Here is a 13817-nt window from a genome sequence, read left to right as displayed (position 1 = left end):
TTCTGGATATTTATTCAAAGAACATGAAAACACAAACGCGTAAAGATTCACGCACCCCTATGTTCATTGCGGCACTATTCACAATGACCAAGACTTGGAAGCAACCTAAGTGCCCATCAAGGGACGAATGGATAAAGAAAATGTGGTACATATACACAGTGGAATACTACTCAGCTATAAGAAACGATGAAATCTGGCCATTTGTGACAACATGGATAGACCTTGAGGGTGTTATGCTGAGCGAAATAAGTCAGAGGGAGAAAGTCAAATATTGTATGATCTCACTCATAAGTAGAAGATAAAAACAAAAATAAACATATAGAGACAGAGATTGCATTGGTGGTTACCAGAGGGGAGGGAGGAGGGTGAAAGGTGTGACTGGGCACATGTGTGTGGTGGATGGTAATTAGTCTTTGGGTGGTGAACATGACGTAATCTACACAGGAATCGAAATACAATGATGTACACCTGAACTTTATATAACGTTATAAACCAATGTTACCACACACAAAAGAACAAAAATGCTGTAATGAAAATAAAGTAATAAAAACATGAAAAAAAATCTTAGCATAGAAAAGTGCTTTAGTTGTAAAATAGCACATTTAATATCACATTATAATCTTATATTTGGAAAAATTGAATTTCGAAATTTAAAAAAACATTGTGACTCAATAAATAAATGACAATGTTAAAATCAATCAAATCCTACAAGATTAAGCGCCAGCTTCCCAAAAACCCTAAAAATCTCCATGAAATAAAAAGATTTTTCAGGACCTACTCTCTTAAGCAGTATTATTCACAAGAGCATTCTGGCACAACAATGACTGGGCAGTCCCATGGAGTCATGGGATTTGCCTGCAAGGGCCTGAACCTGGTGTTGAAATGCCTCCAGATCAGCGAGCCCCCGTGACACCAAGTCAGCTGCCCAGGACTCCTGGGGAGGAGATCACAACCACTCTCTTCCTCTTTGTCAAAAGTAAAACAAATCCAAATCAACTCACTAGCAACTGAACAGATAAATACCCAATGGCCTTCTCTGATACCCAAACACAGCACAATTAGTCCAGCAGGTGCATTCTGTCTTGCTGCACCAGTTATCCAGGAAACAGGAGAGCTCAGAAAGTCAGCCACTAAGTTGACTTACTTTGCCTGTGGTGGATTGTTTGAAATATTGCAGGAAGAAGGATGGATGAGGATCAGGCATCACATCATTGAACTCTGATGAAGTACCAAGATGCTTTAGGTAACATGAGAGAGAGCACGGTGTGCTCAACTTCAGTCATTCTTGTACCACTTGAATGGTTTTTGTCATGTCCGAGTACTTTTTATTACAGTTTCTACTTAATATTTATCTTTGAATCTATTAGCGATACTTTAATCTCATCCTAAGCAACAGTACCCATGAATTCAGGAATTTGATATGCTAACTAGGTTTTTTTTGTTTGTTTTTTGTGGGGTTTTTTTTGTGAGGAAGATTGTCCCTGAGCTAACACCCGTGCCAATCTTCCTCTATTTTATGTGGGATGCCATCTCAGCGTGGCTTGACGAGTGGTGCTACGTCTGAGCCTGGGATCTGAACCTGTGAACCCCAGGCTGTAGAAATGGAGCGTGCAAACTTAACCACTATGCCACCAAGCCGGCCCCACCAGCTACGTTTTTTCCTATCTATAAAAAATAATCTACTGTAATTTATCCATGGAAAAGTAATATATTATAAAATAAAAATTGGAAACCTATTGAAATAAAAAATGTGTTCACATACCTCCTAAAGTCATCTCACGTATTTCCTGTGGTAGACATGTCACACTCTGGGACACACTGAAGGAGAAACTTGATCCTGGGTATCACAGAGCTGCCCAGAAAAGTGTTGGCTATGGTGGGATGTGGGGTCTTAGGGAACCTATCCCTTAAAAGAGTCATACATACATACATATATGATTATAGACTGAGACATTGAGTCATGCTTGTAATTGACCCCCAAAATTAATCAGATCAGCAAATACTTTATTGATTCAACCTTCTTATTTAGGTAATGGAAGTAGGCCAGCTGGTTTTTCTTCTGCTTCAAACATTGGTTGTTTACTTAGTAGAAATTTTTTTCAAGTTAAATACTTTCTTTTTGAGCTCCTCTCTCCTAGATCTTGTGAGTAAATGGGAACTGGGGAGCTGTGCTGAGATAAAGTGCTACTTTCACAGAATAAAGAATAACTAATGTAGACAGATCTAGAAAAGGGAAAAACAGGTTTGGAAAAGCCAAAATAATCACAAAGTAGGGACTATAACTTGTACACCACTCCTGTTTCCGTTTCGAGGCTTCTTCTGGTAAAATTGTCATTAAAGAAATATGTTTACTAACGTCAATAGTGCAGCATTGGTAAAGCCCTTTAGAAACAAGGGTGGCAGTTATAATAAGTTCTCTATATGTTTTATGAGTAGTACTTGTTCAGTCAGGTTACCAAGTGCCAGTAAAAGAAAGTTTCGTTTATAAGCTATCAGTACATGTTGTGGCCTGAGGGGAGAGTGGATGGTACAGCCGGCCGGGCGTCTCACTGGGAGCCCCTGTCGCGTTGAGAATGCTCCTGGAGAGGCGTGGGGATCCCAGCAGAAAGCGGCTGGAGGGGAGATCTTTTCAGTCTGTTTTCACTCCAGGCTGGGCATGGGGTGAGGAGGACGAGAAAGAGGACCTCTGTTGTAGGGTTGAAAAATGGAGTTGGTGGTGTTTTGTCATGACACGACTGAGGATGTGAAGGCAAAAAGAACAAAAAATAGGAAAAATAAAGTTTCTGCAAGGTCAAGGAAGAGATAGCTTATTTATCAGCAACAAAACAAGGACAGAAAGTATAATCAGGTATTAACTGTGGATCGGGACAGTGTTAGAGCTGAGTTCTAGGACTTCAAAACTGAGGTTAGCCCAGAGAGGTTTGCAAAGTGATTATCTTTTTAAAATCAGGCGTCAGGAGCAGAAAGGACACATGACATACTTCTGAAAGATGCTAGATTCAGTCAGCCAGGTGTGCTGATTCACGGCTTCAGGTGATGGGTTGACAGGATAAGGGCATTGTGGGACAGGCAAGGTCATTCACCACAAAATAAGGAGGACTGAGACCAAGGAGGCTGAGAAGTCAGGCATTGGTCTGGGGGTGACATCACCTCTTTGGGGATGGAGATTGGCAGGTTGTGGTACTGGCTTTCCCTGTGGGTCATAGCAGAACTTAGACAATGGCAAAAGAACAGAAATTGGAAATATCAAGGTTTTTACCATTTCTTGTGAACCATTATGGTGGAAGCAGGGGCCACAAGGCAGAAAAGGTGAGAAGAAAGGTACCCACTCCCCCAGGTGACCCAGAGAGGTTAGAAGCTCTGTTGACACTTGGACTACATTTGGTGAGCTTAAGACAACGAAGAAAAAGTCTAGACATTGCAGCCTCCAGGGTCCCCTCCCCCGGCCTCTTCCTCAAAATGGTCACAGAAACATACAACGTGACATGTTGGTGGTGTGATGGAAAGTTCCTTAAAAGCGCAATTCAACAGTCATATGCTTAATGAGGTTAGTGAAGAAAGAACTGAGTGTGCATGTGAGTGAACATGGTTCTAGAAAGTGCATCCTAGCATTACTTGTGCTAGTAAATTGCTAGAAAACCTAAATGTCCATCAGCAATGGAGAGGTTAAACAAATTATGATACATTCATGTGATAGAATACTATGCAGCTGTTAAAAAGAAAGCGGTGGATCTTTGTACCAGAGTGAAAGGTCAGGGCATCAGAAGAGCCTTTGTATTCCACAACTGATCGAGGATGGGCACATAGCCCTGATCAGAGGCACTGAGAGGCCGTGAGAATTTTGTTGAGAATCTTGGGAAAGAGACTTTTTCCTTCACTGACTTTCTGAGAAGATGTAGGGTCTGGAGCTGCTGCAGGAATGTTGTCAGTGTGAAAAGGGAGACTGAGAAGAAGCCTAACTGGTACTGAGACCTTAGCAAGGACAGCTTCAGTGGAATGAGGGGTGGGAGACAAATTGGACGGGGTTGAAGAGTGAGGCGAGACTGGGCGGGGCAGGGGAGTGATCAAGCGAAACCAACATTTAGAGAAGCGTGGCTGTTACAGGGAGTAGAGAGCTGGGTGCTGACTTTGGAAGATGAGGCCAAGGCCATTTTGCATTTGTTTTTCCCCCAGGGAGACGCTCTAGCATGTGTGACATTTATGGGAGACTCAGTGAAGGGGGACAACAGGTGACTCAAGAAGAGAGTGAATAACTGGTGGTGTCACACAGCATGTGTGCAGGGCTGGCCTTGGAGTGCAGAAGAGGATGATCAAAGTCCTCTCTGATGGCTTCTAATTTCTCTGTGAGGTATGAGGAGGGGTCATCCTTCAGAGAGAAGACAGATTAGACAGCAGAGAAGGTATAGAATAGCTTAGGTGGGAATAGGCTCCAAGCTCTGGGAGGGACTATGTGGATTTCTGGGCAGTGTTCCTGAGGTTGAAGGTCATGGCTTCACAGTGTAGTTTTCTGTAGCAGCACTCTGCCTGCAGGTGTACTGGTCGCAGAAGATAGCCTCCCAGGGTTTCAGGTTGGCCAGGCAAGTGCCTGGAGGAAGATCGTGCAGAGGAGCTGCAGTTACATATCTTCAAGAGCGATGGGATGGATGGGCCATGGAATCTAAGCTAGATAAAGAATCATGTGAAGCCAGGAGGTGCCTAAATCATTTGGGATAGTTCTCTCCTTTCCTAGAGAGTTTCGTTTTCCTCCTCCTTTTGCAGCTTTCACCCATTTTATTCTCAGGTTTGGCTTGGTAGGAGCTGTGTGGCCAGTTAGAAAGCTGATGTTTCCTGGAGCTACCTCTCTCCACTCTGCCCCCACCAGTGAGCTGCATAAACTGGTACTTTCTGCCAATAAAGTTTTTTTTTCCTTCTCTTTTGATGAGATTCATCTCTCTGGTCAATGACAGGCTTGTACATTCAAACATCAAACACCATAAAAACTTGTTTGAGGGGAAATGGCACCTTCAGAGCAGTTGGAAATTCTGTCTCTCCAGGTCTCTCTGGTTTGGATGGAAAAAAAGCACACAGGACACAAGACCCAAAGCAAGGTCTATACAGTACTGGTCCAGGGGGCTCACCGGAATGGACTTACAGAAACATTGCTGATGAAGCCCCCAGTCCTCATGGCTCCTATTACTGTATATATTCAATTACAACAAATTTATTACCTATTCTCCTTTGAAATGTGAGTAGGTTATGTCTTCTGTTTTCACGACCTACATGGTGGGGAGGACAGTGGTGGGGGGGATAAATTGATAAGACATTTCAAAGACCAATTTAACAAAACCTATTAAAATTAAAACTGCTCATAATTTCAACCCAGCATTTTACTTCTTACAAAACACTCCCACAATGGTGGAAAGATATATGTTGTAGAATGTCCTATTGAAGCATTGTTGGCTCATAAATAGAGGCATGGTTAAGTAAACTAAGCAACGTACATACAATGGAATATTGAATGGCCTTTAAAAACAGTGAGGTAAATCTATATGTGCTGGCATGGAAGGCTCATCAAGACATTCTGTTCAGTGACAAGATGCAAAATAGGATGATAGCATTGATAATAACTATTAGAATGTGTATAAAGAATAAAAATTGGAGAAATGTGTACAAAGTGTTAAAGACAATATTATTGGGAAACAGAGTATAACTTTTATTTTATGTGTTTCTATGTGGTTTGAACTCTCTATAGTGAACAAGCATTATTTTTGCTCAAGAATGGAATTATTGAGCATAATTTCTCTGCTAAGCATGTTACGTTCATTATGATTCACACTATCACTATGTGGTTGATATTACCTCTTCTACAGATAAGAGAATTCGAAAAGTTACCCTGCCCAAGTTCACCCAGTTAGTAAATATTCTCTATCTAAAGACATAAAGAAGCTTTTCAAACTCTACATAATAAAGTTAATGTAATATTCCCAGGCTCAGCTTATCTCTATTTAGAAGCTCACTTCTGGTTATTTTGGCTATTTCTCCTTCCCATTATGATTTCACTTCCCTCTCAAAACTACTAAAATTCATTTCCTCTGAGAATTCACTGCAGGCTGATGGCCCCTCATGCTCCAATAATGCTCCTCAGTAGCGTTTTGATGTACTTATTGCAGTGCCTTTGTATATGTTACCATTTGAATTTACACAGAAGACTATTCTTGTTCATCTTCATCTTTGATGATGAGCTCCTTGAGAGACTAGATAGACATTTGTTTGGAACTTCCCATAATCCTTTAGGGCCTGTTTCCAAACCTGCTCAGCAGGTCTTAGGCCTCAATCTTTAGTGTAGCATTTGCATTTGGTGGGTTCTTGATGTCGATAATCAACAATTCCAATAACTCAAGCAGCCTTTTTCTTATACAGGACTATATATTTTCTCTACTGAATGTGGAGAATGTAAATGTCCCTGAGTTGGGTAGCTTCTAAACCAATAGATAATTCCAGTAAGGTCTTCTCTTGACTTTTTTTTTGGTGGAGGGGAGATGTGAGTCATACAGAGTCACTAGAAGGTTTCCAAACGGAAAAAGCTTGACAACCGCTGTGTTAAAAAATACTAGTGGCAGAGAATTCCTCCATTTTTCTGCTTCAATGTTAACAGGACTAAATGCTGTTTACACTATAAATGACCAAGGAAACAAGATTAGACTTCCAGCTGGTTGATGACATGTGGTTGAGAAAGAGCTTCAAGGTAACTGGTTAATATATTGATTCTAGATTATCTTCCTTGTCTAGTGTAAGCAGGGGGACAAACATATATCCTTACCCAAACTAGTGAATCAAATATAATTTGCATTTTGCTCCACAAATATTTTAATATCTACCCTTAACATTTCATTAATCCAGCAGCAAAAATTACATTTTCTATATTCACAGTCAACTTTTCTCTAGAGTAGTTTTACTCCTTGTACTTCAGTATTTGAATGACAAGCTTCATCTGCACGGCATACTTCATCCAAAAGACTTGGATACAATTTGACAAACCAGTTAATTCACAGAGATCACTTCAGAAATCTAAAAGCTACTTGATAATACAAAATTTAGGGTGGAAAAGAAAGCATTCCATTTTTTTCTAAATTAAATGTCTCAAAACTTGTAAACTTATTTCAAGTAGATGGAAAAGTATAGAAAATAATACAGTGAATAACTATGTACTCATCACTCATGCTATCAAATTTTACCATTGTCATATTGCTTAGATTAAAAAAATAAAATGTCACAGATATAAAGCCCCCTGTATATGCCTCTGAAGCCTCATCCTTTTTTTCCTCCATAGGCAAACACTATTCTGAACTTGGTGCTTCTTATTCTCATGCTGTTATTCTTTTTCTACATTTATATATTCAGAAGTAATATATAATATTGTGTTGCATTTTATACTTTAAATAGTATATTATACATATCGTTCTGCACCTGTGCTTTTTTGGTTGTTTATACATGTGGCTAGAGTTGTTGTACAGATATGTATCTGGTGTATCATTACACCAAAGTGTATCTGGTATCCTGTGGATGGATTTCTGGTTGTTTCCAATGTTTTGCTACTACGAACAATACTATGTACAGTTTTGTAGATGTCTTCTTTTCCCACATGCAATAGATTCTCATATATTCATGTGTATACAATCATTTGGTGAAGCTTGTTAAAAGGCAGACTCTTAATTCAGTAGGTTTTGGATGGGGCCTGAGATTCTGCATTTGTATTAAGTTCCTGGATGATGTTGATGCTGCTGGTCCTAGGACCACACCTTGAAAAGCAAGGGTCTTGCAGAGGAGTGGAACTGCTAGGTTGTAGACGATGTGCATCTTTGACCTTACTAGATATTGCCAAATTGCTCTCTGAAGTGCTTACACCAACCCACACTCCTATCAACAGCTCACAAGAGTCTCCACAATATGACATCTTCATCAACACCTGTTATTGTCAGACTTTAATTTTTGCCAATTTGATGGGCATGAAGTGGTATCTTGTTATATTAATTTGCCTTTCATGAGTACTTCTGAGGATGGATCTCTTGAGTTTCTTCTTCTCTAATAATTCTCAACATAAACTAATATTTTGGGCAAAAAAAGTTTTCATTTATCTGTTTCATACTTTAAAGTACCTTAAAAGAATCTTAAAAAAAAGAATCTTAAAAGATTCCTTCACATTTTTAAGGCTTTCAACTTTTTTTTAAAGTGCTGGAAGTGGAAAGTGCGGAACTGAAAGAATGGGGCTGGAAAGGAGTAAAGAGAAGTAATTACTGCCAACCCAGCCAGAAGAATATCTTAGTCATGTTTATGGATCTTCCTTGGCTGAGGGTAAGAAAAGGAACTGGAAGCTTAGGGACAGAGGGAGGGGTAAGAGGTCTGTATCTTCTGAATACTTCATTTATCTTGAATCTTAGGGGAATGAATTTCACTTAAGTAAACAATCCTACTAAAATTAAGCTTCTGCCATCTAAAAATATTATGCTCCATCCCACAAATTACATGTCCATAAGGAAAAATGGAGGATACATGTATTGCAAAGGTAATGCATATGTATTGTAGAAAATGCTGATAAGCAAAAAGGAAAAACCCTCATAATTTAGTATGTAGTTTAGCATGGTGGTTAAAAGCATGGGCTTTCAAGTCCTGCGTCTGAATTCCAATTTAACCATTTGCTAGTTGAGTGACTTGGATAGGTCATTTAACATCTCCATACCTTATTTTCTCACTTAGAAAATGAGGATCATGATAATAGCACCTAGATCATAGGGTTGTGAGGATTAAATTAGCTAATAGATGTAAAGTACTGAGGACCTATTTGCTAGTTGAGTGACTTGGATAGGTCATTTAACATCTCCATACCTTATTTTCTCACTTAGAAAATGAGGATCATGATAATAGCACCTAGATCATAGGGTTGTGAGGATTAAATTAGCTAATAGATGTAAAGTACTGAGGACCTTGTCTGACACACAGCAAAAGCTCATTAAAACTAAGGCTATTGGAGGTAACATCAGCAAGATGATGGACTAAAAAGCATTCGGCCCTCCTTCCCCCATGGAGACACGGATTTAACAGCAATACACGGATTAATTGCCTCTGTGAAAAATCTAGAACCCACTTAAGTGGTTCCTGGTCTCCAAGCAAGTGCAAAGCCAACCACATCAAACCCTGGTAGGGAAATTTGTGGCACTCTTTCTTGTTAAAGCTCCTCCCCCGGGCACAGTGTGGTGTGATTAGGAGGAAATACCCAATTCCCATCTTCTCTCTGGGGAGGAAAAGAGTAGAATGGATGTCCAACACTCAATTTCTGGGTGGACTGCCCAAGGGACTGGTTCCTATCTTGCGTGAATCCAGGCACTGACAAGAAACAGGAGCCAGGTTGGGAGCTTGGCCTCTGAGAACAAAAGTGACCAATATATACCAGAGTCTGCAGCACCACAGACAGACACTAGGTGGCGTTCCAGTACTATGGAGAGTGGTACAGTACCACAGACATATCAGGGGGAGTTCCTGAGTAGAAATAGGCAGACTTCTTCAATTAGATTACACAAGCCCAGCTAGGACATATCACCATAAAAGGCTTGAGAAGTCTCCATAATCTCTAGCAGGGCTGAATGGAGAACGTCCTCTCTGTACAAAACCAGACTGCAAAGTCTGAAAAAGACAGCTGATTTTTCAAATGCCAAAATCCTAACAGAAGATAATAAGACATACAAAGGAATAAGGAAACATGGCTCATTTAAAGGAACACATTAAATTTCCTGAAACCAACCCTAAGGAAATGGAGACATATGAGTTACCAAAGAATTCAAAGTAACCATCATGAGGACGCTCAATGAATTAAAAGAGAGCACAGATAAACAACTAAATGAAATCAGAAAAATAATGCATGAACAAAATGAGAATATCAACAAAGAGATAGAAACTATGAAGAACAAAACACAAATTCTAGAAATGAAAATAACAATAATGGAACTGAAAAATATGCTAGAGGGATTCAATATCAGACTTGACCAGGCAGAAGAATCAGTGAACCCAGAGACAGAACTTCCAAAATTACTGAGGCAGAACAGGAAACAGAAAAAAGAATGAAGAAAAATGAAGAGAGTCTTAGGGACTTATGGGACACCATCAAGCACTACATATATCTACACATATAAGTCCCAGAAGAAGAAGAAGGAAGAAAGAAAGGAGCAGAGAGCCTATTTGAAGAAATAATGGCCCCAAACTTCCCAAAACTGAGAATAAAAACAGACATACAAATTTGTGAATCTCAAAAGATTCCAACTAGGATAAATCTAAAGAGATCTACACCAAGACATATCATAATCAAACTGTCAAAACTCACAAGGAGAATCTTGAAAGCAGAAAGAGAAAAGTAACTTGTCATGTACAAGGGAGCTCCTATGAGATTACCAGAGATTTCTCAGCAGAAACCTTGCAGGCTAGAAGGGAGCAGGATGATACATTCAAAGTACTGAAAGAAAAAAACTACAACCAATACTATATCTAGCAAAACTATCCTTCAAAAACAAAGGAGAAATTAAGACTTTTCCAGATAAACAAAAGCTGAGGGAGTTCACCACAACTAGACCTGTGCTGAAAGAAAGGCTGATGGGCTCTTTACCTCAAAGCAGGTGGCAGAGGTGCTGGCCTGTGCAGCCATGACTAAGATTAAGGTTTGAGACCTTCAAGGCAAGAAGGAGGAGGAGTTGCTAAAACAGCTGAATGACCTGAAGGTAGAGCTGTCCCATCTGTGTGTTACCAAAGTGACAGGCAGTGCAGTGTCCAAGCTCTCTAAGATCTGTGTTGCTCACATATCCATCACCCTTGTTCTCACCGTCATTAACCAGACTCAGAAAAAGAACCTCAAGAAATTCTACGAGGGCAAAAAGTACAAGTCCCTGGAACTGTGGCCCAAGAAAACATGTGCCATGTGCTGCTGGCTCAGCAAGCGTGAGGAGAACCTGAAGACCAAGAAGCAGGAGCAAAAGGAATGGCTGTACCCACTGTGGAAGTACGCAGTCAAGGCCTAAGCACTACAGGGTCAATAAAAAACAAACTGGCTAGAAATAAAAAAGAAAAGTGCCAAAGGGAAGTCAAAGTCAAAGTGGAAGAATGATAAACAGCAACCAAAACCATACAAAAATATAAAACTCTTTGGTAAATATATAGACAAATATAGAATTAGATAGTGGTGTAATGTAGGTGCATACATCACTTTCAAAACTGGCATAGAATTTTAAAAACAAAAGCATAAAAAATAATTACAAATCTATGGATATGTGATATAAAAAGAGGTAATTTGTGTCTCAGTAACAAAGTGGGGGCAGAGATGTAGAGGAGCAGAGCTTTTATATGTGGGTGAAGTTAAGATGGTATCAGTTTTAAATAGATTGTTATAATATTAAGAAGTTTTATATAATTGCAATGGCAGCACAAAGATACTATGAATAGAATATACACAGAGAAATTAGAAGGGAATCAAAATACGTTACTACAAAAAAAAAAAAAAATCAACAAAACACAAAATAAGGGGCCAGCCCAGTGGCACAGCGGTTAAGTGCGCATGTTCTGCTTCGGGAGCCCGGGGTTTGCTGGTTCAGATTCCAGGTGTGGACACGGCACCACTTGACAAAAGCCATGTTGTGGCAGGCATCCCACATATCAAGTAGAGGAAGATGGGCATGGATGTTAGCTCAGGGCCAGTCTTCCTCAGTGAAAAGAGGAGGAATGGCAGCAGTTAGCTCAGGGCTAATCTTTCTCAAAACAAACAAACAAACAAACAAACACACACAAAATAAGGCAGCAGGAAGAAAAAAGGGACAAAAAAAACTGTAAGATATACAGAAAAACAATGAACAAAATGGCAATATTAAGTCCTTCCCTGTCATTTATTACTTTAAAGGTAAATGGATTAAATGCACCAATTAAAAGACAGATTGGCTGAATGGATAAAAACAAGATCCAACCAATATACTGTCTACAAGAGACACCCTTTAGATCTGAAGACACACATGGGCTAAAAGTGAAAGGATGGAAAAAGATATTCCATGCAAACAGGAATCTAAAGAGAGTAGTGGCAGCCATACCTAGACAAAATAGACTTTTAAGACAAAAACTGTCACATGAGACAAAGGAGGACATTATATAATGATAACAGGGTCAATTCACCAGGAAGATATAACAATTATAATATACATGCTCCTAACATTAGAGCTCTCAAATATATGAAGCAAACATTGACAGAATTGAAGGGAGAGAGAGACACCAACACAACAGTAGGAGACTGCAATATCCCACTTTCAGCTATGAATAGAACCATGAGACAGAACATCAATACAAAAATAGAAGATTTGAACAACACTATAAACTAATTGAACCTAACTAATTGAACCTAATGTACAGAACACTTCACCCAACAATAGCAGAATACACATTCTTCTCAAGTACACATGAACATTCTCCAAGGTAGACCATGTGTCAGGCCACAAAACAAGTCTTAACAAATTTAAGCAGACTGAAATCATACAAAGTATCTTCTCTGACCACAATAGAATGAAACTAGAAATCAATAGCAGGACAACTCACAATATGTGGAAATTAAACAACACAGTCTTAAACAACCAATGAGTCAAAGAAGAAATCAGAATGGAATTCAGAAAATATCTAGAGACAAATGAAAACAAAATACAACATACCAAAACTTACAGGATGCAGCAAAAGCTGTCCTAAGAGGGAAGTTTATAGTGGTAAATGCTTACACTAAAAAAGAAGAAAGGGGCCAGCACCGTGGCCTAGTGGTTAAGTTTGTGCTCTCTGCTTTGGCAGCCCAGGGCTACACTGGTTCGGATTCTGGGTGCAGACCTAGCACCACTCATCAAGCCATGCTGAGGTGGCGTCCCACATGCCACAACTAGAAGGTCCCACAACCAAAATATACAACTATGTACTGGGAGGCTTTGGGGAGAAGAAGGAAAAGTAAAATCTTAAAAAAAAAAAAAAAAAAAAAAAGATCTCAAATCAATAACCTAACTACACTTTGAGGAAATTGAAGAAGAACAAACTAAACCCAAATTTAGCAGAAGGTAAGAAAAAATAAAGATTAGAGTAGTGGTAAATGAAATAAACAGAAAAATAACGGGAAAAAAATCAACAAAACCAAGAGTTGGTTTGTTATGGGCTGAATGTTTGTCCCCCTCCGACCATTCAAATGTTGAAATCCTAACCACCAATGCGATGGTTCTTTGGAGATGGGGCCTTTGGGAGGTAATCAGGTTTAGAATAGGTCCTCAGGGTGAAAACCTTATGACACGATTGATGCCTTTACAAGAGGAAGAGAAAGAGAAATCTCTCTCACGCACTTAGAATCTAGCCTATGCACCGAGACAAGACCATGTGAACACACAGTAAGAAGGAAGCTGTCTGCAAGCAAGGAAGAGGGTTCTCACCAGATCTGACCATGCTGGCACCCTGATCTCAGATTCCAGGCTCTGGAACTGTGGGAAATAAATGTTTGTTTTTAGGCCACCCAGTCTATGGTATTTTATTATGGCAGCTTGAGCAGACCAAGACATGGTCTTTTGAAAAGATCAACAAAACTGACAAACACTTAGTTAGAACTAACTAAGAAAAAGAGATAGAAGACTCAAATAGTTAAAATTAAAATTGAAAAAGCAGATATTACAACTGATGTCACAGAAATAAAAAGGATCTTAAGAGATTACTATGAACAATTATATACTAACAAATTGGATAACCTAGAAGAAATGGATACATTCCAAGAAACATACAACCTATCAAGACTGAATCAT

General features: G+C 39.4%; 1 pseudogene; it reads left to right on the top strand.

Annotated features, from left to right (window-relative positions):
- The first annotated feature begins 10667 nt into the window (after window positions 1-10667).
- LOC106824334 (large ribosomal subunit protein uL29 pseudogene) lies at window positions 10668-11039 on the top strand (annotated as a pseudogene).
- The last annotated feature ends 2778 nt before the right edge of the window (window positions 11040-13817 follow it).

This window comes from Equus asinus, chromosome 1 (assembly GCF_041296235.1).
Source record: "Equus asinus isolate D_3611 breed Donkey chromosome 1, EquAss-T2T_v2, whole genome shotgun sequence".
Lineage (NCBI taxonomy): Eukaryota > Metazoa > Chordata > Mammalia > Perissodactyla > Equidae > Equus > Equus asinus.
This window is presented reverse-complemented; position numbering and strand designations above follow the sequence as displayed.